Genomic DNA, 25,565 nt, shown 5'->3' with positions numbered 1-25,565 from the left:
TCTTTCTGCCCTTATCTGCCCTATATCAGTTTCTAAAACCTATAAAAAAATTCAAGGAATTTAAAATAAAAAGGGCAGTGAAAAGATCAAGGAGCTATGGAAGGACGTGAATTCGCACAACATGGGCATAGAAACACTACCACTCATAAAAGTCACATTCTTTTAGTACTTCTGATAAATCTCGACTTTCAAACGCCCTACTTCCAGGCATGAGAAAAAAAAAAAAAAGATGCTACATCAATCTCTGCTTCCTGAAAAATATCCTGTCCGGCTAACACCCTTTAAGTTTTACCACCTACGTTGGAAATCCAGAGTCACGGATACCCTGGGTTACTTGTTTCGCTGATGAACTAAAACTTTTTAGAAATCGGCAACATGATACAAGAACAAAAGGCCTCTATCCTGTGTCCCCCCATCCCCCCAAGAAAGAACAGGTCCCTTTTCACATAACAGGTAGATTCACACTGTACTTCATCGTTAGCCTCCCCAGACTTAACTAAAACTTCTGTGACGCCACGAATGGGGTAAGAGACGTGGGCGCCTCGAGGAATGGCTTCAAATTCAAGTCTCCAGGAGAAGTGACACGAGACAACTATCAAAAACTAGCAGCGCAACGTCGCTGGAGGGCTTGGCAGGCTGGACCGCAAGGTAGCGCGGCGCCCGCACAGACCATTCATTAGCTCCGGGCGGCAGCGGGGAGGCGGCCGCCGGAACCCGGGCCCCGCGGCCGGCCCCGCGCCGCCTCTCGCTGAGCCCGACAGCCTCGGCGCCGCTGAGTCCCCTCCCCGCGGCCCACCCGGGACACCGGGGCCCGCGGTCACCCGCACCCTCCGGAAAGATAACACTGTCCCGTCGCCCCACGACTCAAGGGACGCCGTTGCCTCTGCCCGTTCCGCACGGTCGGGCCGCGCCGAGCCCTCCCTCACCAGTCGCTAGATGAAAATGCTCCGGTGGTCTCCGCGGGGTGGGCACACGGTCGCGCAGGGACTCATCCTCAGTGAAGGTAGCAGAAGAAAACGAAGGGCGCCAGTGGAGGCCGGTCCCCAGGCCCGGGTCAGCTCCGGAAGCGGCTGCAGCAACAGCCGCCGCGTCTACAGACGTCTAGAGAAGGGGCAGGGAGGAAGGGCCGGCACAGGCGGGACCCAGGAATAAGGCGGGCGCTGATTGGCTGCGGCTCGTGTATGCCTGTGGAGGATTGGCTGGTGTCTGCCCAAAAGGCCTCGCGTGGCAGCGCCTAAATTATGGTCTTTCCTTGGCACCCTAAAGGAACTTGACTCCTCCGGCCTTGGGGCAGCCAGCAGTAGCCGGGGGCAGGGAAAGGCCGCGGCCGAGGACTCTAGGCCAACGGGGGGTGGTGGAAATGTCCCTCCACCACGGGGTCAGCAGTCGCCAAAGGAGAAACCTCCCTCTCCCCGCAACTAGAGACTTGGAATCCTGGATAAACCCGGGTGGAGAGACTGAGTTCTGGGGGACCTGGACGGATGCCTTGGTCACCACGCAGCAGAAACCACAGGCGTAGGCATCTTGCACCTAAGAGAGTTTCCTCCCGTCGCCCTACCAGTGGGGTCAAAGGAAAGCCCAGGGCGTCGTCTCAAAGAGTCTCAGCCTTGCCTCTCCCCGGCCGCTCCCACCCCCGGTTTTTCCGGGGTCATTCCCTGGGTCAGAAGGCGTCACTACCTTCTTAGATAACTGTGCGGGGCCAGCCGCCGAGCCGGGCCAAGCCACTCACCAGGTCACGCTACTCAGTGCCTGATGCCAGGCTCGTACTACGCTTTTTACCCCTTAACTCTGCCTCCAAGGACCGTTTTAAAAATGGTCGAGTGAAAAAAATTAGGAAGGACAGCAAGTAGCCAATAATCGATACTAGGATAGCGAAAAGGAAACATCCTGCCTGGTAATGCCTGAAACAGTAGGCTCCCAGTAAATGTTTGTTCAGGGAGGGTTACTGTAACTCAGAACAAACAACACTAGGAGTCAGGAGGTGTCTGTGCAGCTCTGCCACGTGGTCAATTATGCAAGTCACTTAGTCTCCACCTATAGAACGACGGAGTTGGCAATAAGACGTTGTCTTAAGGGCGGCCCATTCAGCTTCACTCTTTCTGGAGCCTGCCCTGCGGAAGCCCAAAGCCACACAGCTCGTTAGTGAAGGGGAAAGGAGAATAGCTCTGCTGCTGCCCCTCCCAGTACAGTGTTCTGTCTCTTTGGCCCTTATTCTAAGTGCCCTACTTCCTTCTTTGACGTGTAACAAAAACTATTTTGTAATGTTAAAATTGAGTGATTTTGAAAATAAGCTGTGTACGATGACTTTTATATTCGTGCACAAAGAAACTAGCAATGGCAAAGTCAATAATGTAAATGAATGCATTGACCTAAGGTCAAATCTTTTTATCAGTCTCTGGACAAGTTAATTTGCTTTTTTGAAGCCTCAGTTTCCTCATTTGTAAAACAGGAGCAATAATGCATTTTATGGTTGTGAAAATGTAATTATATAGAGATATATCGCACTTAGAGTGCCTAGCACATAGTAACACTTCCTAAATGGTAGATGTTACTTTTTATAAATAAGTATTTCCTTAGCAGCAGAATTATTCCAATTCCATTCCATTTATTCCATTCATTTTAACAATAGCCAGTGTCAGGCACTTGTGGTAAGCCATAGGGATCCAATAGTGAACAAAACACTTATACACCCAGATAATCCCCCACATAATAATCTTCGGGACTTCCCTGGTGGCGCAGTGGTTAAGAATCCGCCTGCCAATGCAGGGAACAAGGGTTCGAGCCCTAGTCTGGGAGGATCCCACATGCCGCGGAGCAACTAAGTCCAGGCGCCACAACTACTAAAGCCCACGCTCCTAGAGACCGCGAGCCATAACTACTGAGCCCGCGTACCACAACTACTGAAGCCCGCGCACCTAGAGCCCGTGCTCCGCAACGAGAAGCCACCGCAATGAAAAGCCCCCGCACCACAACGAAGAGTAGCCCCTGCTTGCCGCAACTAGAGAAAGCCTGCATGCAGCAACGAAGACCCAACGCAGCCAAAGATAAATAAAAATAAATAAATCTATAAAAAAGAAAAGAATTTGCAACTTTTACAAGAACTGCAAATAATACTATGATAAATTTAATCTAACTTCCCAAAGAAGTTGAACTAAGACTGGAAGAATGAGTAGGTGATAACCAGATGAAGTGGGAAAGAAAGAACATTGCAAGCCAAGGGATGTGGAATTGCTCCCCATTTTCCTGGAAAATTAGGTGCCTTCAAAGACACTGGTAATTTGCAGGACAGAATATTGAAATGATTAGGAAATAGTACAAATGAAGTACAATTCAATTTCATTTGACACATTGTAGATGTGTTTGGTGAAGGAAGAGATCAAAATTAGCCATTTATTTTTTTAATTTATTTTATTTTATTTTTTTTGTGGTACGCGGGCCTCTCACTGTTGTAGCCTCTCCCGTTGCGGAGCAAAGGCTCCGGACGCGCAGGCCAAGTGGCCATGGCTCACGGGCCCAGCCGCTCCGCAGCATGTGGGATCCTCCCGGACCGGGGCACGAACCTGTGTCCCCCTGCATCGGCAGGCAGACTCTCAACCACTGCACCACCAGGGAAGCCCCAAAATTAGCCATTTAAAAAATAATTCTGTTTGTGTTTACACATAGAAGAAAGAAGAGATAGAAATATACCAATAACAATGATTATCTGTGTGGTGGGTTATGGGTGATTCTTAATTTCTATCATTTTGAATTTGTCATTCTTATTTGCACTTTTCTTACTTGATTAATTAAAAAAATCAAAGTTAAGAAAAAATAACTGACTGGAGTTTCTAAAGTAGGCTTAAAGCAAGAAATAAATCTAAGGACGGTTTTAGAAGACTGCAGTGATTTAGAGGAGAAGAAGTAGGGGAATAGGCCAGGCATCAGGAATGGAGTTTGAGATGAGGCCAAGATAGAGCACTGCAGAAGTGTTTAAGCCACACCATTTCCAATACACTCCCCAAATGCCATTTTTTCCCAAATAAATTAATCGTGCTGTCCTTCATAATGAAAATGTATTGTGCTACCACTGAAGTTGTTTAGAGATAAGGAATGCCAGTGCTGTGCCTGCTTCAGCTGGTGACAGAAGAAAGAATATCAGAACTTGTATGTTTGCAATGGGCCAAAGCCCAGACCTGTTCAGGTTCTGCAAGAATGGTTACCAATACAGGAAGATCAGCAGTGCAGCTGGCCTACAGATGACTAGAACCTTATTGTTTGGCCTAATTATCTTTTACTTCAAACTGTCTTCCACGTGAGAACACTTGGCTGGAAGCAGCTTTCTGACACACACCTCAGTGTGACCATTAGGGAAGATAGCACTGAGCCCTCTGCCTCAAGCACAAAATTCCCAGCTGCCCCGATGTACCCTGATATTGGCTCAGATTAGGTGAGGACTCAAGGGTATCATGATTGACAACCCTCATTAGAGTCCTCTGGTTGAAGCACAGTGACAAGTAGTTTCCCAAAAGAAGACAGGGTACACAGCAGATGAAAAGTAGACAGCTAAAGGGTGTTTCCATGCTATTAGCTCCAGGGGCTACGGTCCCAGCTGCGTTCTTCCTATGTAATGATTATCCTTCCAATTCTCACTTAGAGGAGGCCACCTCCTCACAAATCTGTGACACCTTCCCGGATGCCCTTTCCCAACAGTTATCCCGTCTTCTCTACTAGTTCTATAGCTTATTCATATTACTGTGTCTCACTGTGTTGTTTTTAGATTTATTCATTTCACATGTGGGTGCAGTAAAAGCAAAGGTTCTGAAGGCAAACTGCCTGAATATAAAAGTTTACTCCTATTCTTACTAGCTGTGAGACCTAAGGCACGTTATATAACCCATCTAGGCCTCACCTCTAACACGGGATTAACAGTACTTCCTTCACAAAGGCCTTATGAAGTTTAATGATTTGATATATGTAGAGCTCTTAGTGCAGCTGTTAGCACCTAATAAAAGTTTACATCCCTGAACTCTTCTGGATGAATATATTTGCATGAGAGAGTTTTGAGGGGTGGGATTGGGAGACCCAAGGAATGACCCACAAGATGGCAGTGTTTGAATATAACTTTATAACTATATAAGCTTGAAAGCAGAATCCACCAATAAATCTAAAAATTCTAGGCAAATACTGGAGAAATTCAAGACAAGTTCAAAGTCTACATGAGACAAGCAAAAATTGTGAGAAATCAAACCAATAAATCTGGCAAGCTTAGCACTCTTTTTATAATCAGAACAAACTCTATCTCCCCTTTACTATGAGAATTCGTAGGGCTCTTTTCCCAGCCCATTTTACTTAGAATTGATCGTGTTCCTTCTTTATCTAACTACATGATTAAATCAGGTCGTTGTCACCACTGCTTCCTTAAGAAGAAGAAGAGGGAGTTTGATTTAAAGATTTAAGGAGAAAAGCAAGTTTGATTTAAAATGGCAGACTGGACACATACTACAACCACATACTACATGCCACATACTGCATAACACAAATTCCTAGACCTGGCGGAAAAGACATCTTTACAACTGAATTGTGTGTGTGTGTGTGTGTGTGTGTGTGTGTGTGTGTGTGTGTGTGTGTGTGTGTGTGTGTGTGTGTGTGTGTGTGTGTGTGTGTGTGTGTGTGTGTGTGTGTGTGTTAGGCGGGCATCTCACTGCTGTGGCCTCTCCCGTCGCGGAGCACAGGTTCCAGACGTGCAGGCCCAGCGGCCATGGCTCATGGGCCGAGCCGCTCTGCGGCACATGGAATCCCCGAGGACCGGGGCACAAACCCGCGTCCCCTGCATCGGCAGGCGGACTCTCAACCACTGCGCCACCAGGGAAGCCCTACAACTGAATTTTAAAATTCATAAATAAGAGCACTGGAAAACAAAAGTTTAGCTATTGATGGTCCAGAACTTAGGAAGATTCCCTGAAAGATGGATAGGAGGCTGGATTGGACAGTAGAAAGTAGTAACCCATAAGATACCATAAGCGCACAACCTGCCAAGACTGAATCAGGAAGAGATAGAAAATATGAACAGACCAATCACAAGCACTGAAATTGAAACTGTGATTAAAAATCTTCCAACAAACAAAAGCCCAGGACCAGATGGCTTCACAGGCGAATTCTATCAAACATTTAGAGAGGGCTTCCCTGGTGGTGCAGTGGTTGAGAGTCCGCCTGCCGATGCAGAGGACACAGGTTCGTGCCCCGGGCCGGGAAGTTCCCACATGCCGTGGAGCGGCTGGGCCCATGAGCCATGGCCGCTGAGCCTGCGCGTCCGGAGCCTGTGCTCCGCAACGGGAGAAGCCACAGCAGTGAGAGGCCCGCGTACCGCAAAAAAAAAAAACAAAAAAAAAACCAACAACAAACATTTAGAGAAGAGCTAACACCTATCCTTCTCAAACTCTTCCAAAATATAGCAGAGGGAGGAACACTCCCAAATTCCTTCTACGAGGCCACCATCACCTTGATACCAAAAGCAGACAAGGATGTCACAAAGAAAGAAAACTACAGGCCAATATCACTGACGAACAAGATACAAAAATCCTCAACAAAATACTAGCAAACAGAATCCAGCAGCACATTAAAAGGATCATACACCATGATCAAGTGGGGTTTATTCCAGGAATGCAAGGATTCTTCAATATACGCAAATCTATCAATGTGATAAACCATATTGACAAATTGAAGGAGATAAACCATATGATCATCTCAATAGATGCAGAGAAAGCTTTTGACAAAATTCAACACCCATTTATGATAAAAACCCTGCAGAAAGTAGGCATAGAGGGAACTTTCCTCAACATAATAAAGGCCATATATGACAAGCCCACAGCCAACATCATCCTCAATGGTGAAAAACTGAAAGCATTTCCACTAAGATCAGGAACAAGACAAGGTTGCCCACTCTCACCACTCTTATTCAACATAGTTTTGGAAGTTTTAGCCACAGCAATCAGAGAAGAAAAGGAAATAAGAGGAATCCAAATCGGAAAAGAAGAAGTAAAGCTGTCACTGTTTGCAGATAACATGATACTATACATAGAGAATCCTAAAGATGCTACCAGAAAACTACTAGAGCTAATCAATGAATTTGGTAAAGTAGCAGGATACAAAATTAATGCACAGAAATCTCTTGCATTCCTATATACTAATGATGAAAAATCTGAAGAAAACACTCCCATTTACCAGTGCAACAAAAAGAATAAAATATCTAGGAATAAACCTACCTAAGGAGACAAAAGACCTGTATGCAGAAAATTATAAGACACTGATGAAAGAAATTAAAGATGATACAAATAGATGGAGACATATACCATGTTTTTGGATTGGAAGAATCAACATTGTGAAAATGACTCTACTACCCAAAGCAATCTATAGATTCAATACAATCACTATCAAACTACCACTGGCATTTTTCACAGAACTAGAACAAAAAATTTCGCAATCTGTATGGAAACACAAAAGACCCCGAATAGCCAAAGCAATCTTGAGAACAAAAAACAGAGCTGGAGGAATCAGGCTCCCTGACTTCAGACTATACTACAAAGCTACAGTAATCAAGACAGTATGGTACTGGCACAAAAACAGAAAGATAGATCAGTGGGACAGGATAGAAAGCCCAGAGATAAACCCACACACATATGGACACCTTATCTTTGATAAAGGTGGCAGGAATGTACAGTGGAGAAAGCACAGCCTCTTCACTAAGTGGTGCTGGGAAAACTGGACAGATCCATGTAAAAGTATGAGATTAGATCATTCCCTAACACCATACACAAAAATAAGCTCAAAATGGATTAAAGACCTAAATGTAAGGACAGAAACTATCAAACTTTTAGAGGAAAACATAGGCAGAACACTCTATGACATAAATCACAGCAAGATCCTTTTTGACCCACCTCCTAGAGAAATGGAAATAAAAACAAAAATAAACAAATGGGACCTAATGAAACTTCAAAGCTTTTGCACAGCAAAGGAAACCATAAACAAGACCAAAAGATAACCCTCAGAATGGGAGAAAATATTTGCAAATGAAGCAACTGACAAAGGATTAATCTCCAAAATTTACAAGCAGCTCATGCAGCTCAATAACAGAAAAACAACCCAATCCAAAAATGGGCAGAAGACCTAACTAGACATTTCTCCAAAGAAGATATACAGACTGCCAACAAACACATGAAAGAATGCTCAACATCATTAATCATTAGAGAAATGCAAATCAAAACTACAATGAGATATCCTCTCACACCAGTCCGAATGGCCGTCATCAAAATATCTAGAAGCAATAAATGCTGGAGAGGGTGTGGAGAAAAGGGAACACTCTTGCACTGTGGTGGGAATGTGAATTGGTTCAGCCACTATGGAGAACAGTATGGAGGTTCCTTAAAAAACTACAAATAGAACTACCATATGACCCAGCAATCCCACTACTGGGCATATACCCTGAGAAAACCATAATTCAAAAAGAGTCATGTACCAAAATGTTCATTGCAGCTCTATTTACAATAGCCCGGAGATGGAAACAACCTAAGTGCCCATCATCGGATGAATGGATAAAGAAGATGTGGCACATATATACAATGGAATATTACTCAGCCATAAAAAGAAACGAAATTGAGCTATTTGTAATGAGGTGGATAGACCTAGAGTCTGTCATACAGAGTGAAGTAAGTCAGAAAGAAAAAGACAAATACCGTATGCTAACACATATATATGGAATTTAAGAAAAAAAAAATGTCATGAAGAACCTAGGGGTAAGACAGGAATAAACACAAAGACCTACTGGAGAACGGACTTGAGGATATGGGGAGGGGGAAGGGTGAGCTGTGACAGGGCGAGAGAGAGTCATGGACATATATACACTAACAAACATAAGTAGATAGGTAGTGGTAAGCAGCCGCATGGCACAGGGATATCGGCTTGGTGCTTTGTGACTGCCTGGAGGGGTGGGATAGGGAGGGTGGGAGGGAGGGAGATGCAAGAGGGAAGAGATATGGGAACACATGTATAACTGATTCACTTTGTTATAAAGCAGAAACTAACACACCATTGTAAAGCAATTATACCCCAATAAAGATGTTAAAAAAAAAAGATACCATAAGCATATCTTATGGATGGCTATTATAATAGCAGAAAAATAGACTTTGAGACAAAAAGTATTACCAGAGCTAAAGAGGGATATTTAATAATGATCAGAGGATCAATTTCTCTGGAAGAAATAATGTGTGTGTACCTAACCATGAATATGGATGTGCCTGATAACAGAACTTCAAAATATATGAAGCAAAAACTGACAGAACTAAAAGAAGAAATAGTTCCATAATTATAATCTCAGCGATAAAGGCAACAATTGAACAAAAAAATCAGGAAATCCATAGATAATTTGAACAAGATTGTCAACCTCTGTAATGGTTGTGACCTGTACGATGGTTAACTTTATGTGTCAGCTTGACTGGGCCATGAGGTGCCAAGATATTTGTTCAAGTATTATTGTAGCTGTGTCTGTGAAGGTGTTTCTGGATAAGAATAACATCTGAAGTGGTAAACTGAGTAAAGCCGGTTGCCCTCCCTAATGTGGGTGGGCCTCGTCCAAACCTTTCAAGGCCTGAATAGCAGAAAAAGGGTGAAGAAAGATGGAGCTCCTCCTTCCTGGCTGCCTTAGAGCTGGGATATCCGTTTTTCCCTTCCTTCGGATTTGAACTGAAACATCAGCTCTTCCTGTATCTCGGGCCTTCAGACTGGGACTGGAACTACACCATTGGCTCTCCTCGGTCTCCAGCTTGCCTGCCAGTTGCAGATGTTGTGACTTGTCAGCCTCAGTGATCACTTGACCCAATTCCATATACATAATCTGTTCTGTTGGTTCTGTTTCTCTAGAGAACACTGACTGATACAACTTCCTTGATGTTTAGCTGTTCTCACATTCAATGACTGCAGAATACATATTCTTTTCAAGTGAACATGGTCCATTCAGCAAAATAGACCATATACTAGATCTTAAAAGAAGCCTTAATAGAGTTAAAACACTTGGAATCTAAAGAAAGTTGAATAGTATTTCATACTGAATAAAAAAAAAATACAACATAACATTTGTATGATGCAGCTAAAGTAGTGCGCACATACAGAAATTTATAGCTTTCAATATTATGTTAGTAAAGAAGAGCGATAAAAAATCAGTCACCTAAGGTTCCACATTAAGAAGCTAGAAAAAGAAAAGTGAATTCAAAGTGTGCAGAAGGAAGAAAATAACGATAAGAGCAGAATTCAATTAAATCGAAGAGAAAAAAAATAGAGAAAATTAGCAAAACTGGAAGTTGTTCTTTGAAAAGATCAACAAAATTGATAAGCTCCTTGTCAGTTGTTAAGAAGAAATAAAAATTGAGAACTGTCAAGAATTTCAAGGGTTTGAGATCGTACCCTACTTGGAAAGCTAACCAGGTTAGCCTGCCACAGTTTCATGGCTGCTGGCGGACTAAATGAGATTCCTGGGCCAGAGACAGGACTTTATTGCTCATGGCACAGCAAGCAGAATGAGCTTTATGTTTGCATCACTTCCTTTAGGCCCCCAAATCCCTCAGGAATAATATAGATGTTGCCCAAGTAGACGTTGCAAATGTAGTGAGTTGGCATCCCAGCTAAGGAATTCCAAGCTTAGGGAAACTTAATATTTTAAAATATACTGCAAGCAAACCTGCCTGTTTTTTGCCCCTGAAGTAGAAATTATCTTTATTATACTGGACAGTAAATAAACCCGTCCTCTAGTCTGGAGGAAGCCACTATCACTATTTACCAAGGCTATTTGCTATACCAACAATATCCTTGAGAAGGTAAGTGCTCTCCTCACAAGATGTGCAGAAACATGAAGACATATAAGCAGATAGGGTTGGGGGTGGGGGGGTTCCCTGGAGAAAGAGAACCGGGCATGGCTTTCTTGACACAGAGAAGCCATTCTGGACCTAAGCCATTTTGTGATCTAAGCCTGCACAATGCTTATCCCTAACAGATCTCAGTAATTGAGATTTTAAGGGAACAAAAGAATGCAGGAACAAACAACTGTTATCAGGCAAGACAAGTGAAAATAACGAAGATAATAAATCAGCTGTAAAGACTCCCAGTTCTGTTACAGTGATAAAGGTTAGCCTGAGGCACATTCTTGAGCTCTTTTGCAGAATTCAAACTCCCCCCACCCCCACCCCCACACTCAACCACCAGGTCAACTGGAACTAAAGGAATGAAGAGGTTGATGTTGACATTTTCTGATCCTTGTGACTTCAATCAACTAAAGCTTGGACTCTGTTAATATTTGCCCCAATTCTATGTTGAATTCTCCTCTGCTCAAGCCCCTTCATGAATATGAATACACTGCCCCACCCCTTCATTGAATATGCATGTACCCTTAGCAATTTTGCTGTTTAGGGAGACAGTGCTTTGGGAAAGATCCCTGGTATTCTCCTTACTTGCTGCAAGCAATAAATCCTTCTTTCTCCCGTTCTTTGGCTTGGTTGTGTCTTTTGACTCAATAGCCACCAAGAGGCAAACCTAGTTTTCAGGTACCAGAAACCCATGGGTAATAGTCTCTCAATAAGAATCCCAATTACCAGTTCAGGAATGAAAGAGTAGTCGTCACTACAGATCCTACAGATGTTAGAAGGAAAAATAAGAGACATCAGAAACAACATTACGTTAAAAAATCAGAAGAGTGGTTTGCCTTTGAGGAGTTGGGGATAGGGTATGAGAAAACTTTCTGAGGTGGTAGAAACACTTTGTATCTTGACAGGGGTGTGGGTTACAAAGGTGCACGCATTGTCAAAACTCAACAAATATACACTTAAAATTTGTGAATTTCATTGTTTAAATTTTACTTCAGAAGAAAAAAACACAGTAAACAATATGAACTTTAGCAATGATTTTTATGCTGAAACATTTAGGTGTAAATTGACACCTGCAATTTACTATGTAATGCATCAAGAAATACAATTTGTATAAAAAGATGAATAGATGGTAGATATGTGATAAAACAAGTATATTAAAAATGTTTACTGTATAATCTTGGTGGATATATAGTTGTTCACAATGAAATTCTTCCAAATTTGTGGTATGTTTAAAATTTTCAAAATAAAAAGTTGGAGGAAAACAGACTTAAAAATTATATAAATCAATTACACTGTATGGACTTTATTTGGATCATAATTTGGACACATAAGCTGTTAAAGAGAACGATGAGACACTAGGGGAAATGTGAATGCTGGCTGGTTACTTGTTAATTGTTTTTATGCCTGTGTAGGAGATGCTGTCAGTTCCCAGGTCCCATGGTCACACACCCTTACTACTTAAGGGCATGCTACCCAGAATTCAGCTGTCAGCATCTGCATCTCTTTGCTGAGGGCTTTCTCTGCCTGCTGGAACCTTTGCCTGCCCTTGGGTGTGTGCAAATGCTGAGGAGTTAATGCTTGCCAGAGCAGCTTTCTGCCAATGTCTAACTTACAACCTTCCCTTTGTCTCACCTCCCCCTCTTCCCTCTTGGGTCCCCCTCTCAAATAGACTATTTGCATTCAAGGCTTTGTTTTGTTATTAGTTTCTGGAGGCACCCAAAGTATGACATTGGGATAATGGCATTTTAGTTATATTTCTTTTAATTCTTCATTTTTGGAGCTATATATTGAAATATTCACAGATAAAATTATATTTTGGGGATCTGTTTCAAAATCAAGTGTTTGTAGGGACAGCAGGTGCAGTTATGGATGAAAGAAATGGCAGAATCATGATACTGTTGAAGCTCAGTGATGGACATGGGTGTTCATTATACATTTCTGTCTACCGTGTATATGTTAGAAATTGTACTAAATGACCAGTAGGGGCTAATGATGATAAAGGGAGGTCTGTTAAGAACCTTGGGCACAAACTCTGGCCTGGGCTCTATCAAGCAGACCCACCTGAGAAAGACATTGGTTTAAAAGTTGATCAGAGAACCTGCACATGAATATTCAGAGCAAATTTATTTGTAATACTTCCAAACTAGAAACAACCAGAATGCCTTTCAGTGGGTGAACACTTAAACAAGCTATGGGATATCTGTACCTTGGAACACTACTTGACAATGAAAAGTAACTAACTTTTCATTGTTAACTAACACAATAGTTACATCTGAAGATCTGAATAGTTAGATCTGAAGAGTTAGGATCTGAAGGGTAATATGCTGAGTGAAAAAAAGCCAATCTTAAAAGATCATTTATGACCGCATTTACATGACATTCTTGAAATGATAAAAGCAAAGAGACAGAGACAGATGAATGGTTGCAGGGGTTAAGGACAATACGCAGTAGGTAGGGTAGCACAAACGAGATTTTTACAGTGATGGACCAGTTTTGTATCTTGTTTTTGGTAGTGGGAATCTATATATCTGCGTAGATTTGTACACTCAAACTCACTCACACACATACACATAAATGAATTCATGTAAAAGGGACAAAATCCGAATAAGGTCTATGGATGGTACCAACGTCAATCTCCTTGTTTTGCTTGTGTTGCAGTTATATAAAATGTAACTATTGGGGGAAACTGGGTGAAGTGTATAAGGGACCTCTCTGAACTACTTTTGCAGCTTCCTGGGAATCTATAATTATTGCAAGATAAAAAAGGTTTTCTAAAAAGTAAAGAAATGGAAATAAAGTTTTAAAGAAAGGGCATCCAGATTTCAAAGGTAGTTAGGGTGAAGGCCCTAGGACTTAAGTTCCATATCCAGTGTTGACAGTGCAAAAGAACAAGCTTCCATTCCTCTATCCAGAAGCAGAAGGGATACAGTCTTCACTGGAAAACCCAGTAGCCTAGTTAGTACAGGCCCCGTAGCGTGTAAACCTGATTATAAGGCCCTCTCAGAAACTGTAAGGTGCCCAACATCTTAATACATTCCTTTTCTGCTTAACTAGACAATGCAGGCTCTGTTTTTTGCAGCTTTGAATGCTGGCTGGTTTTTATTCTGATGGTTTCAACTGCATATCTTAATTTTCTGAGGGATTTGAAGGGGTGATAAACAAAGCTAAAGTGTATCTCTACACACTGAAGCCACTGAGAAATTGATATCATGCTAGAAAGTAATAAGGATATGCAATATTCCTCAAGAATTTCTTTGTTTTGATCCTGATTAGAGCTGCTTGGTTACCTCTAGAAGCAGAGAGAACTGGAGCTTAGGCTGCCCTGCAACGATTGGTGGCCCTCCCTTTCTGAGGTTTTTTGTTATTCTGAAATCCCTAAGAAACCAGAATTCTTGCCTGTACTTCTGTGTCCAGAAAATAGATTTTTCTTCTGTAGCTTACTCATGATCCGCAGCACCGCCCTCCCTAAACCCCCTGAGTGGCTCATCCTGGTTTCCAGATGAAAGGAAGACTATCTGGGAAACCTTCCTGCTTTTAAGTAGAGCTTAAGTGGGCTCTGAAAGGGGGATGCTGAACACAGCTGTACCACTGCCCTATACAGTAAGCAGATCGGGAGTGGAAAAGAGGACGGGCAAAGGCCCACAGAAGCAAGAGAACAGACTGAAACATGTAGTTCAGAAAAAAGGAATAAGACTTAGAGAACTTATCTTGGCCTACGTCAAAGAAGGAAGAAGAGAGCCAGCATCTTTAAGGACCTCATTATTTCCCGTTACCTTTATGACTGCTTTGCATTCGATGTGTATGTGGTTTTGGATCCTTGCTGGTGTTGGTCGTTTCACCTAATTTACAAATTAGGTACAGATTTTTTGTTGTTTTTTTTTTTTGCTGTATGCGGGCCTCTCACTGTTGTGGCCTCTCCCGTCGCGGAGCACAGGCTCCGGACGCGCAGGCTCAGCGGCCATGGCTCATGGGCCCAGCCACTCCGCGGCATGTGGGATCTTCCCGGACCGGGGCACGAACCCACGTCCCCTGCATCGGCAGGCGAACTCTCAACCATTGCGCCACCAGGGAAGCCCAGGTACAGCTTTTAATGTGAAGAAATTCATTTACAAAGTTTACAAGAGCAGAACCAATGGACAACTGCATTTGAATGGAAGTTTTCTTTGGTCCCAAAACAGAAAAGGCCATTTTTATTATACATTTGTTTCTTGATCCCAGTTTTAGGTTTGGGGGTAAAATGTAGCTGAATAAGCACTTCCTAAAAATTTACTTAATTGCCCAATAGACCTGCCCCCAAATGGAGGTGACAAGAGAGGATCAACAGAGGTACGCGTTGTGATGTGTATAGCAGTTTCTTCTTCACAGCTTTGTTCCTTCTATATCTTCTAAAACTTCCACCATTAGATATTTAGATTTTTGACAAAAACCAAAACCAAAACAAAACAAAAAACAGGGAAGTTGGGGGTAGCTTTGGGTCAGCCAAGGTCCACCATTAATTATCAGTATCATTGCCTACTTTTCGTCGGTGCTTTCCAGTTTGGAAGTTACTTTAACACCCTTTGTTTCCGATTATGATTTTGCTTCTTAGCAACAATCTTGAGAAAGAAGTAGGGGCTTACATGATAATCAAAAGGTTTAAAATTTTAAAAAGGCGATGCCCAAAGGGGTTAAGTAGATTTTTCAAGGTCACAGAGCTAGTAAAACGATCCCTCATCACTCAGATCAGAAGCAGAGTAAGCCTGCTGCCCTCCCTCATGCTAACAGATTAAATGAGAGAAAAGAGCCCTGGGGAATTTCCTCTAATCACCCCACATTAGCTGAATAGCACAGATTACCTTCTACTTCTTCTCAAATCCCACTGCATTTACCATCTGTAAAATTCACCTGAGCTCTTCCTCACACTTTGCCTTGTCTTTCTTTTACGCGTTGAATCAGTGAATGGGTGAATGGTGTACGCGTATGCTTTAACCCCCTCGTTATATAGTACAAGTATTAGAAACAGGAACCTAGACTTCTGTATTCTCACAAAATTGAGCACAGTGCAATGCTTATAAATAATTTTTATTTGAATTTAACTAAATTAGATAATAGCATGGAAAATACGGACTTTGGCCCTGAGAAGATAAAATAGAGAAAAGGAAAATTTTAATAAAGGTATACCAGGTACTTTTGTGCCTATGGAGTCTATTACCACCATTTAAATCATCCTTTGGCTAAGATACTTAATTCCCTGACCTTCTTAGTGCACACGCCCACCTCAATTCAATCATAACACTGGATCAACCTACACGTACCTGTCAGTCTTCTTCACCCCTTACCTTGGCTAGCCTAGAAACAAGATAACAAGCAACAGAAAGAGGAACACACACTTGCTTAAAGAATGAAAGGTATTTGGACTGAAAAGCTCGAAGGTAAAACTGCCTTCAAATGCGGCTTGATCTTACAGCTCAAATGATGGCAGCAACACCAAGCTTCTCTTTGTCTTTTCACTCTGCTCTCCTCAGGGTTGGCTCTATTCTCGGGCCAGGCATTGCTCCATTGCCTTCTAGTGTACAGCAGTGCTACTGAGAATTCTGAGGCCATTCTTGTTCCTGGTCCTTGGTATGTGACCTATTTTTCCCCGTTGGAAGCCTTAGGGTTCTAAAATTTCGAAATAATCTTTCTTCCTCATATCCAGCAGGGAAAAACAAATATGTGTCCCAGTATTCACAGCAAAAGTCCTAGGTCGAGTGCCCACCACTGAACCAGTCACTCTGGGCAGGTAATTCAGATAAACTGATCACTTTAAGCTCTCTTCTGTGTTTCCATATTGGAGCTAGAAACGGAATCAACTTCCCTAGAATCCCATGGATCCCCAAAAGAAATCAGTAGCTACTGGAAAGGGAGAAATAGATACTAAAGAAATAACTAACACGTTCTCCACTTTCCTTTATCTTAACTGATGGGTGTTACTAGAAGAAATCCAACAACTGTGTAATTCACAAATGAAAATTTGTGATCTCTAATGTCTGCAGGATTCTCGTGACATTAATCGTTCCCCCTCCTTCATAGTTGGCTCTCTACTAAGTGCTCTTCCTGGGCTTAGTGATCAAGTATCTCTCTTCACAAAAACAAACAAAGCTTAACTGGAACCAGTGCCACTTAACTATGACCTTGTTTATCTCCCCTCGCAGTCAAGCACTTGAAGTCTTCACACAGTGGAAATCATAATAAAGTGAGACAAAAGCAAGATCCCTGCTACCCATAAGATATCAATCATCACACTTTCCCAGCTACCACGAGTGATTACTACTTCTTTACCAATCTTCCGTCTAGTCTGCCCTCCCTGCAGATAAGATTTATTGAGGTATCCAATCATAGAATTGCTCTCACTTTTTGGTAGTCAGTAAACCCCTATTTCCTTATACTCTCTCCCAAGTTACCCAACTAATCCAGTAAAGCTCAAATCCAACAAATCGATTCTTTCTAAGGCCCCCTTAGAGAAACACCCCTTGGTTCCTCATGGTGAGTGTTAAAACCTCTTGCAGTGAGTAATAAAACCAACTTGTTTAAATAAAGGTATGTACCTGGTGGTCTTTGGCTGGAGGGTGTTGGCAGCCCTTACTGTATCCATTGATGTAGTCACTGCAATCCATTAAGTACCCTTCAGTTCTCTTCTGAATTACTCCAACATCCTCAAAAAATGGTTTTCCCTGTTCTCAGTCGTATTTTCTCTAATCTATTCGGAAACTCAGATCTAATCATGTCACCTCCATGAAGGATGAAGTCTAAATATTTTAGCTTAGCCTGTAACACCCTCCTTACAATCACAGCTCCTGTCGTATTAGTCACCACCTCTCCAACTCCAATTCCACGCACCAGCCATGACGAATTTGCTCACAGCTCTTCCAAAGCATTTTTCTGAACTCTGGCATGGCCTTTGGACCTCTTCTGATGCCTAGGGAATCTAGCTAGTTTTCACTTAATTTTTACTTCTTAAAGACGTGGCTCAAGGACTTCCCTGGTGGCGCAGTGGTTAAGAATCCGCCTGCCGATGCATGGGACACGGGTTTGAGCCCTGGTCTGGGAAGATGCCACATGCTGCGGCGTAACTAAGCCCGTGCGCCACAACTACTGAAGCCCACACGCCTAGAGCCCATGGTCTGTAACAAGTGAAGTCACCGCAATGAGAAGCCCGCGCACCGCAACGAAGAGCAGCCCCTGCTCACCACAACTAGAGAAAGCCCGCGCACAGCAACGAAGACCCAACACAGTCATAAATAAATAAATAAATAATATAGTAAATTTATTTTAAAAAAAAGGACGTGGCTCAAGCATTTTGTCCTGAGAAGCCTTCTTGGATACCTCTGGGAGTCATTGGTTTGTGTGTATTTCTCTCATAGAATGTACTGTAATTACTCATCTCTTTTCTCTATGAGGCTGCCAACTTCCCAAGGCCCATCCCTTGTCTTATTCCTCCTGATACCCTCCCACAGGGGATCACACCCAGGGTTCTTCCGCAATGTTTGAAAATGAAAGTGGGGAATGGGGGTAGGGTGCTCAGGGATTGAGAACAGCCTTGTGGATGGGGCTCAGAGATGATAAACGTTTTGCAGTTTACGGGACAATCGGGCACAAGGAATTATCTCCCCCAAATGCCAACAGCATCTCCATTATAGCACAGGGAACTCTACTCAATGCTCTGCGGTGACCTAAATGGGAAGGAAATCCAAAAAAGAGGGGATATATGTATACATACAGCTGATTCACTCTGCTGGACAGCAGAAACTAATACAACATTGTAAGGCAACTATACTCCAATAAAATGTTTTTTAAAAAAGGAAGCAACACCCTAGGTTCTCAACAGGTATTTGTTTGTTGAAGGAATGACTAAATAAACACGAATGAATAAGTAAAGTAATGTAAAAATGAAAGAATAAATTAATGAATAAATGAAGAGGGAGAAAAGTAGGGGGCACTGTATTTGGAGATGCAAGTGTACCCCAAGGGGAGGTATCGATTGGCAAATTCACGCTTTGACAACTTAAAATTTTCCCCTGGTCATATTTGCTGTCTCTTTCCCCCTGGGATTGTGAGGGCAAGATGCAAAATTAATTGAAAGAACTAATTAAAGTGAATAGATTCATATGAAGATATCTGTCGGGGGAGATAAAACCAGGCTATCTTGGTGGGGGAGGGATCATTTATTTCGCCTCTGACATTTACCTCACCTTTTTCAAGACAAGACATCTTAATTCTGATTTAAACTTTATATCCAACCATTTAACCTAAGACCCATTACTTGCAGCTTATTGTTGCTACAAACTAAAATCCCCAGGGAGCAGATACGCGTTGTGGTTTTATTACCAATGTAAGTACTGTGTGACTCACTCCTCCCTTGAGGGGAATCTCAGCTAGGTAAAACTTTTTCTGGAAAAACTTTGTCATTAAAGACATAGGCACTGAATCAAAAGCTAACTGAATCAAAACTGTGGATAGTTTAATCTGGGATTCTAGACCCATTTAGTACACAAATAATTGGTACCAAGAGTCTTTTATGCAAGGATGCCAACTGTTTCTGGGTCCCAGGGCAATTATTTCTAGTTTTGAAGGCAGTATTTTAAAGTCCCTCGATTTCTTCACATACTCAATGACAAAAAAGATTTCAATGTAATACCAATCCATAAAATATGACCTGATGTTCATGATCTAACCTGTACCTCAAAAAATAAAAGGCATCCTTAAAAATCTTTTTTTGTTTTAAATCTTAAAAAAAGTTTTCTATTCACACTTTTCATGGGAATACTTTTCTAAACTTCTTATTTCACTGGAGAAAATCACAGCCAAGTCTTCTCATAAGCATGACCAGGAAGGACTTCTGTTCATTTAAATAATTGTAGACCCCGCACTTTAAATGTTCAATTTCTTCATTTATTGGTGGTAAAATGAAATACTGCCATAGAAGAGAGACAAGGGAATTGTGGGGCTATAAGCAAGAGATCACAATCAGTTGAGAGGATCAGAGTAAACTTCTAAACTGAGTGATTTGTACAGGAATGTAGGGATGAATAGGATTTGGGGGAGCATCTGAAAGCAATCTCTTATTTCCATGATTGCCAACATTGTGGAAAATTGTGAAAGACTTTGAAATGTACCCAGAAGATCTGGCTGACTTCAATGGAAAAACTAGGTGAACTGGCTCATAATATTGGGTTACTGGGCCTTTCATTGTCTGTGAGCTATTTTACGACTCTGTTATTTGTACATAGGTGATAGCAATGCAGATAACTCCTGTTCATAGAAAGACAATCTGTCTGCGGGCAGCCTAGTGCTCTCTACTACATACATTCGGTGCACGCACCTCAAGTAGACTCCTGGTGCCCGAGTCCTAGTGCCCTGGTTGTCAGAAGCACTTCTACTGCCTCTCACTGAGGTCTCTTGTTGCAGAACTTGATGTCCAAGCAGGCTTGGATGGCTTTTCCTGTGGAACACATAATATCTGTCCTTCCAAGTTCCTGCCCACACACCAACCTCTCACTCCTGTGTCCCTAACACACAGGAATCACCCTGTCCCTTTTTTGAATATACAAGTTAAACTGTCTCTTTAAGAAGATATAACCACAGACACTGGATTCTAGACCACGAAGATACAAATATCTCTTTATGTTCATCCCTATCCATCACCTTCTTTTAGTACCTGAAGCATAAAATTCCCTCTGAGGATGAGAACTCTTACACAGGGGTCATTGGTACCTTCAAGTTCTCGGAGTAGGAAGTTGTCTCATAAGATGAAATGTTCTTTTGCTTCCTAATTATGTCCATAAAATCCAGGAAATTTTAATAAGAAACCTAGATAATTTAGAAATATTTTTTGGAATCACAGACATGCTTTAAAAAATAATTAACCATTATTACACTGTTTCCAGTTTTATGAAAACGAAACAGCCTTATAGTTGCTGCCAGTCCTGAGTTCATTGTGATAAAAATGGCCCTAGTTCCCGGTTAAAGTCAGCAACCTGTCAGTCCACTCTCTTCAGTAGATGTCTTCTACTGCTGCAGGCAAGAATTTGTTTTAGGTGCTATTTTGTTCATTAATAAAATCATATACCAGAAACTGACCAGTGTCCCAGTACTGTGTTGCAAACAGCTTTCCATCAGGAGTGGGATCTGAAAAAGTTATTTCGTAGTGAGGGCACAAAGCCCACGGCCCAGCATCTATGCCTCCTCTATTCACACGTCATTGACAAGGGTGGAGCAGAAAGAGAGAGATTGTGAGAGGAGGGTCTTAACTATTGAGTCTCATGATTCTACTCTTAAGAGCAGCATAAAATAGTGTCTAATAGGTTACCAGAAAGTTCAAGCACTAAGAGAAACCAGAATGACATAGAAGGCAGGCTTTTCGTACCGTATGCCCAGGAAAACTCTGAGTTAATGCCCACCCAGAGAGAAGAGAAAGAGATGCCAGCACAGGCTATGTATTACTTTAATTGAATCTCTGTATGTGATTTGATTAAGAATTTTGAAGCAGGGGTGGGGGGTTGGGGGATGGCGAGGCATATTTAGGGTTGCAATACAGCGCATTCATCACAACCTTGCATCATGCCACGTTCCGGTTATGTAATTATGAAATAATTGAACTGCCCTCATAAAATTACATAAATATTAAATGATTACATTTGAGAAATGAACCGCTTGACCCTGCTCAGTTCCTAACCCATAATAAACTTGGCACCACTGGAGAGGGTTGGAAGTGAGACAAAAAGTGAGCATGGCTTGGCATCCTTCCACTAAAATTCCTGCTGTGGAAGGGTGGCCCTTTCAAAGAACACCAGAGGGCTTCCCTGGTGGCGCAGTGGTTGAGAGTCCATCTGCTGATGCAGGGGACACGGGTTCGTGCCCCGGTCCGGGAAGATCCCACATGCCGCGGAGCGGCTGGGCCCGTGAGCCATGGCTGCTGAGCCTGCGCGTCCGGAGCCTGTGCTCCGCAGCGGGAGAGGCCGAGACACTGAGAGGCCCGCGTAATGCAAAAAGACCAAACCGGTATTGAATTTAAAGATCTTAAGAACAACTACTTCAACTTCACCGCATGTCAATTATTTTATATTTTTCATGAAGATTGTTGACATTATTTTTATTTTCATAATGAAGAATTTAAGCCAAAGTTATAACCATTTTCAAGCATTAAGAAAGGATAGAGAATAATACAACAATCATCAATATCATTCACCGGCCTGTTTCACCACATGTCAATTCTAACTACCAATTATGACATTGCTGCTAATGCCATCAGCCCAACGGGAGGCTTTGAATTGGGGGAGTAGGGGGATTCGAAAACCATAGAGATCAAGAGACCACTATCCTGTTTCTGAAAAGGAAAATTCTATAGTTTAGCCGAAATTAAGAACAGAGGTTTTGAGCCCTTTTTAATTGAAACTGCTTTAGACAGGTGTACCTCATTCAGTTACTCATTGTAATTAACACAGTAAAAGGATAGTACTGGGCCCCAAAATCCGCTCTCCTGAAATGTTCATTTTCATCATATACATTTTCACAGTTATGAATATCTTAAGAGGAAAAGATTAAGACCAAAGAAATCCTTTTGTAAGCACCAGGGAACCACGAGAGGAAGACCAAATTTATTTACGGACAAATTTCCAGATGATGGGGTTGTATTGGGAAATTTGGGATTTCACCCTCTGACTCCACAGATACGTATCTCAGCTGACACTCTATGAGGTCTGAGAGTCATCTATTCAAGTAGCTCCTATTATGTGAAGCATTTTAGACTTGCCCAGCATGTTTTATATTTCAATTCACTTTCGTGTCTATCAGTTTATCCACAAGATCATGACAGAATGAAAGAACGCACAACTGGAAGAGGTCCTGAGAAATGCATTCGAGGTCTCTGAGTAAGCATGGTTAAGGACTCACCTCTGTCACCAGTCAGGAAGCAGGTAATGACTGACACATGCAGATTTGATCCGCTTCTCAGTGCTGCTACCAGAGAAGAACCCGGCTATGAAAGGCAGAAGTACCTGCGAAACAGCAGCTTATACCTACAGATCGAGATGGATTCCTGGTCCTGGAAGTCTCACAAAGCCAAGCCAGCCTCAGTTCCAAGTGAGAGATCAGTCTTTGAAAGGGCGCGCTGATCCTGGGAAATAACAAATCGATTAGACCACAGTTTCTGATTTGACTATCATTTTTCTCATTGTTGCTTTCTTTCTATATGTGTGCAGGGGGCAGCTGTTTATTGATTTTGAACTTTGCTAGCATGGGGCCAACTTCTAGAACTCTGGTGTTGTCCACATAGAAGTATATCTCTTTAATAAATATAACGGATGGAACTTTGTACATATTCATATATTTAACATTTAAAACAGTAGATTTCAGTGAGAAGAGTTGGAAGAGGAGAGTGCCTTTGTATTTTAAGTGGCATGATTACTGCAGTTTTTTCAGATTATTAACATCTTTCTCTTCTGAGCAGAATCAGTGTTTTATTTTAGGGAGACAGAAGAGGAGTGGCAAGAAAGCCTGAAGTTAAAATAGCAAAAATGCAGCATCAATTACTCTGGATTTTCAGTTATGTTTTTTGGCTCTCCACAAAGCAGATCAAAACTTAAAATTCTCAGTGACACCAAAAAGGGCCCCCAGGATGGGATATCCTCATAGGAGGTACAACAAAAATAGAATTAAGCCTGGAGATTCCAAACCAGACCCTAAGAGTAGCAGTTGTTTTCCAGGTTCATTTAAACAATCCCTAGATTGAAACAGAGCTTTTAAACATCTGTGCCACTAGATGGCACTATATAAGCACTTTTATTTTCACTTTTCCCATCTTCCCAAAGAAATAGGAAGGCGGCAAAACATTAGGTAAGGGAATCCATTCAGTCCTTGAAATTGCTATCGTTTATTAATTTAACTAAATCTTTAAATTACAAGCCTAAACACCTTGTAACCGACTTGCCAATACCTTAATTCTCTATCAGCAGGTACAGCTCCATTGATGAGAGACTGGCTCAAAGGCCACTTTAGATTTGTTATTTGGCAGACAGGAAAGTGAATAAGAAGGCAAGAAAATTGATAATATGCGAGAGGGCAGACAGGAAAAAGAAATACATTTATAAGAAAATGTCTGATGTTGAATTTTCTTTGGTTTCCATTAAAACCTCCAGTGCCTCAGAAGATTGTCAGTGTAATGTTCTATCAGTAGTACCATAATTTATTCTTTTGTTACACCATGGGGATTGGAGACGAAAAGGCCCGTGCTAGCAGGAGACACAGGAGGAGATTATATATGCAAATCATCCCGCAGCTCTTTTACCAGGAGAGGGTTTGTCTTGTAATATTTCTTTTAAGTCACACAGAGAAATCTTTGGTTGGTTGCCAAAAAGCAAAATTGGGAGGTAAAAAGGGGACAAAAGGAAGAGACGATTTGAAAGGAGTATGCAAAGCTGTGATGAACAGTCAGAAGATGTGTGATAACTGCAGTGTCTGTGATTTTTTTTTTTTTTTTTTTTTTTTAAGAACCGAGAATGGAGGGGATGCAGGGGTGGGTAAGGAATGCAAAGCAGTTTGGCGAAGCAAGGTTAAGTGTATTCAGGCCTGGGGAATCGAGAACATCTGGTCATATCCAGACCAAATGTAATCTACGTGACTGGCGGTGGGTGGGCATAACCCAGGTCACCTGCCCTCCTAACCCAGGTTGGCTGTTTGATTCTCCTTCCCAGGAGCAGTCAGCCACGTTCCACAGAGCGGAGGTGCCAGATGCTGCTTCCTTCCCTGAAAAAGTCAAGTGGACGCTGAGGGAGAATTTTAAAGACATCAAAGAGCCTGAATGGACAAACGCATCCCTGTAGCTGTCAGTTCTACTGGTCCAGTAAGGTCGGGGAGGATGGAGATGAAGGAGCTGGAAGACTCGGGTGGGGATGGGAGTGAGGGTGGTGGAGGGCTGCTTTGATGAGTTTTCTTCCTCTAGCACAGAGCCCGTAAACTTGGTTTTCTTCCTTTGTATACTTCAGCTTACAAACACTGGCTCCTCTCTGAAAAGGTCACCCTGCTATTCAGGCAGAATTTGTGACTCTCAGCAGCTGGGAAAACCTTGGAACCAAAGAGAACCTATTAGGAGAGAAAAAACCCCAAACTCATCGCTAAGCCAAGATACGGGGAAAAGATTAATCTCTAAAAAAAATGTTTTATGACAACGAGAACACACAAAATTTCTCTTTGATTCATAACCTTAATAAATTCTGCTTATCGTTTGCAATAATTCTAAGGTATTCTAAAAACACTTTTATATTAGAAAAGAGTTTCATATTAGTTTAAATTATTTTAGGAAAGAGATGCCCTATTCCACCACTAAAAAGTTATGGAAAAATCAATAAGAAGACATTCTTTACTCTCACTAATGAAGAAAGAACCTAATAAGGATTGCTGAATTTTGGAGACTGGGGAGTTGTGTTTATACCCACAATAAAACATTAGGCTACTACATCAGAAAAGCCTTGGTTCATTTATTGTGACACAAGTATTCAAAATAATTTAGTTTCCTTGGTAAATGGTCTGTAGACTCTTCGAAGTGTTGCTAGCTAAAATATTATTAATGTGAATTCACTCAACACATCTCATAATTTTGCTGAGAAATGAGATGTGAACACTGCTTTTTATGGGAGCAAAAACTGGAGGAGGGGCGCAGAGAGA

General features: G+C 42.0%; 1 protein-coding gene across 4 annotated transcripts in view; it reads right to left on the bottom strand.

Moving 5' to 3' along the window:
- Positions 1 to 23,019, bottom strand: part of IBTK (inhibitor of Bruton tyrosine kinase) — a 114,207-nt gene extending 91,188 nt beyond the window's left edge. For 2 of the 4 annotated variants that reach the window (XM_060167229.1, XM_060167231.1), the window contains exon 1: positions 927 to 1,168. The gene's annotated coding sequence lies outside the window, so the exon portion shown is untranslated. Of the gene's footprint in view, positions 1 to 926; positions 1,173 to 22,796 lie in introns of those variants that run through there. The other 2 variants (XM_060167230.1, XM_060167232.1) reach the window with 2 other exon arrangements.
- Between the last annotated feature and the right edge of the window lie 2,546 nt (positions 23,020 to 25,565).

Source organism: Lagenorhynchus albirostris, chromosome 12, assembly GCF_949774975.1.
Source record: "Lagenorhynchus albirostris chromosome 12, mLagAlb1.1, whole genome shotgun sequence".
Lineage (NCBI taxonomy): Eukaryota > Metazoa > Chordata > Mammalia > Artiodactyla > Delphinidae > Lagenorhynchus > Lagenorhynchus albirostris.
Note: the sequence above shows the minus strand (reverse complement) of the source record. Positions and strands in the feature narration are given on the sequence as shown.